Source organism: Peromyscus maniculatus, chromosome 3 (genome assembly GCF_049852395.1).
Source record: "Peromyscus maniculatus bairdii isolate BWxNUB_F1_BW_parent chromosome 3, HU_Pman_BW_mat_3.1, whole genome shotgun sequence".
In the NCBI taxonomy this organism is placed as follows: domain Eukaryota; kingdom Metazoa; phylum Chordata; class Mammalia; order Rodentia; family Cricetidae; genus Peromyscus; species Peromyscus maniculatus.
This window is the reverse complement of record NC_134854.1, coordinates 105,533,996-105,537,417: the sequence shown is the minus strand read 5'-3', so window position 1 is coordinate 105,537,417 and position 3,422 is coordinate 105,533,996. Positions and strand designations below refer to the sequence as shown.

At 47.2% G+C, this 3,422-nt stretch overlaps 1 non-coding gene across 1 annotated transcript; it reads right to left on the bottom strand.

The window, feature by feature from the left end:
* Positions 1–1,069: 1,069 nt before the first annotated feature.
* On the bottom strand, positions 1,070–1,176 carry LOC121828467 (U6 spliceosomal RNA). The gene has a single exon (XR_006070928.1). It is a non-coding gene; the product is annotated as a U6 spliceosomal RNA (small nuclear RNA).
* Between the last annotated feature and the right edge of the window lie 2,246 nt (positions 1,177–3,422).

Below are 3,422 nucleotides of genomic sequence, written 5' to 3'. Positions count from 1 at the left end.
AGCGGTGGCTCACACTTTAAAAAAAATTATAATTTTCAAAGCCAATCGAGATGTATATAACTACTGATTTAAATTTATCATGCCCAATAGAATGAAAGATTATCTAACTGTGGTAGCTACTTTTGTTGCCAGGGTCTCCACTGTGCTAGCTGTAGTAAGCAATTATGAAATGGTAATCCCAGAAACAGTAGCAGTGGTTTGCACCATTGTTATAACAGCAACAGCGGCAGCAGCAATGTCAAATTCTCTTCTGGATTGTGTGGACATCCACTGGCATGGATACAACTCCAGTAACACGAACTGCCAAGGCCCGTTTTTCTTGATCCCAGCACGACTTTAGCTGGCAGCTTTTTTGGAGAATCCAATCTCATGGCTACAGTTCCTAGGCTTACATTAATGCTTGCCAAAGCTGGCCATATTGGGCTCTCAATCTCCATTGGCATCAGAAGGGTAGATTTTTTTCATGAAGACCCATTAGGTCTCTGTCATGTTGGGGTTCAGCAGCAGCCACAGGGCACGTTCAGTGCTCAGGAATCCAAAGAGGAACCTCATTGTCTTGAGGAAAGACATAAACAGAACCCCGGGGCCACACCAACACTAGAGTGGGTCTTCTCCACGTGCTAATAGAAAGATCTTTCCATCGCTCCAGAGGGTGATTTGCAACAGGAGCCCTCCAGTGCTTATCTGTATCGGATCCTTCAGCAGAATCTACCAATAAACTCCAGTGGAATCCACCGATAAAAAAGTTTAGAATAGCCGGGCGGTGGTGGCGCACGCCTTTAATCCCAGCACTCGGGAGGCAGAGCCAGGCGGATCTCTGTGAGTTCCAGGCCAGCCTGGGCTACCAAGTGAGTTCCAGGAAAGGCACAAAGCTACACAGAGAAACCCTGTCTCGAAAAACCAAAAAAAACAAAAAACAAAAAACAAAACAAAAAAAAAAAAGTTTAGAATATATAAAACAAGGGAAAGAATAGACTGTGAAGAGGAATGATGAGTCCCTAGTTCTCCCCTTTTTTTAACTTTAGTAAAATGTTTGTTTGTTTGTTTGTTTGTTTAATATTTCAAATTTAAAAATATGGAACGCTTCACAAATTTGCGTGTCATCCTTGTGCAGGGGCCATGCTAATCTTCTCTGTATCATTCCAATTTTAGTATATGTGCTGCCGAAGCGAGCACGCCTCTTTACTTTTAAAGCCTATCCCCAGTGACTCACTTCCTCCAGCAAGGCTGCACCACCTAAACCTCCCCAAACGCCAGAGACAATAGGGGCCATTTCTCATTCAATCAGCACAGCCTTGCTTAGCCTTTGGGCTGTATATCAGCTCCCTGGGCAGCCATCTCCCTCTGGGACAGTGCTGGGTCCTGGCAGGGCCAAGATGACGGACGAGAGTCATCTACCCAAGGAGCATCTTGAAGAGAGAGATCCCAAGGAAGTTTTCCCAAACACCTAAGCCAACTGTGAAAGGAGGGACTCTAGCTCCCCCTAGTGGAAACATTCTCTCCTGCAGGGAGGGAGGTGCAGAGGACTCGGGAGGTTCCGGGGACACACAAGGCTGCTCCCCAGGATCCTATAAACAGTACGATGGCTGGGGAGAGGAGACTCTCCTGAGGAACTGGCTGAAAGCTGGGCAGGGAGAGCCAAGCTTGCAGCCTTCCCAAGTTGTCGCCCACCCTGGGGTGCCCTTTCAGTAATGACAAGTGCTTTTAGGGCACCTGTACTCCCATAAGTAATCCAAATAAACTCCTTGGTTCACCCAGGTAGATTTGGGCGGACTGGCCACTTTGATTGTGTTTGCTGCCCACTCAGGAGTGAATGGCCCTTCATGTCTCCCCAGAAAAGGACACAAAACAGATGTTCATTCAGGCAAGTGTGGAGTGTCAAGAGAAGTGCTAAGGGGCTGGAGAGATGGCTCAGTGCTTAAGAGCACTGATTGTTCTTACAGAAGACTTGGTTCAAGTCCCAGCACCCACAAGATTACCTTACAGCCATTTGCAACTCCAGTTTCAGGGGATCCAATCCCTCTTCTAGCCTCCAAAGGCATCAGGCATGCATGTGGTGCACAGATCAAACACCCATACTCAATAAAGAAAAGAAATGAAAAATCGCAAAGGGGTTCCCCTGGTCAAGCCTGTAGTCTTGGGTTCTTGAGTTCCCTAACCATCCAGGGAGTCCTAATCACCCACTGAATAGATGGGGGATGTCAAGGCTCAGATGGTGCAGACAGCTTGTCCAGAGCCACACAGCCATGGCAAAGCCAATTTCCTCCATCACCAGGCCAGATGCCTAGATGTGCTAACTGTGTTAGTGGAGAATGGAGCTGGTAACTTCTCTCTCCTGAGGACCAGGCATGTGTTCCAGGCTCAGACCACTGGGAGTAATTTCCCCTGACACTAGCTGCAGGGGTGGTCTTTGTGGCCACCATGGCCAGGAGAGTAACAATCCTGGAGGCAAGAAGGCAGTTTGGTTCAACATGGGCTAAGTAGCCAGTGCTGGTTCAAACCTCAGGAGTCTGATTCCGAGTAGTCTATTTTAGACATATTTGAGCACAGAGGAATTTGGTGGAAAATTTCCAGGTGATAATTAACTCAATCCTGCATGCACAAAAAAGCTCAAGACATGACTACATCAAAACTCTTTGTGGAGTACCTGTGACGTCTTCCATAAAGATGGGTTCTATAGATTGAATACATGTGACACCTCCCATAAAGATAGATTGACAAGCTCATAGTAAGAGTCGGGGGAGAATCCAATGAGGTCTTAGCCACACAGATAGTGCAAAGATCACCAGGCTATTAACCACATGTGGTGGTATTGTATTCCCTGAAATATTGTGCATGCTAATAAACTTATCTGGGGTCAGAGAATAGAACAGCCACAATATTAAACATAGAGGTTAGGCAGTGGTAGCACATGCCTTTAACCCTAGCATTCCAGAGGCAGAGATCTACCTGGATCTCTGTGTGTTCAAGGATACAGGCAAGTATGGTGACTCACTCCTTTAATCCCAGAAAGTGAGCTCTAAATCCCAGGGAGTGATGGCAGAAAGCAGAAAGGTATATAAGGCGTGAAGACCAGAAACTAGAAGCTTTTAGCTGATTAAGGTTTTAGGCTTTTGAGAAGCAGTTCAGCTGAGATCCATTTGGATGAGGACTCAGAGGCCTCCAGTCTGAGGAAACAGGATCAGCTGAGGAATTGGTGAGATTCATGCTACAACCACGCCTGCCCCAGGTCTTCTGGGCAGAAAACAGGATATACATCCCTCCCTTGGAAGGGACAACCTCGTGTGTTTATCTGTGGGCACAAGGATCTCTGTACGTCCCCCGACCAGTGCCGGTTTCTCTCTCCTTGACACCCCGACTGGTGCCTGGGAGCTTCCGTGCCTGGGGGACCTTCTGGAAAGTGCACTGCTGATCACTTGTGC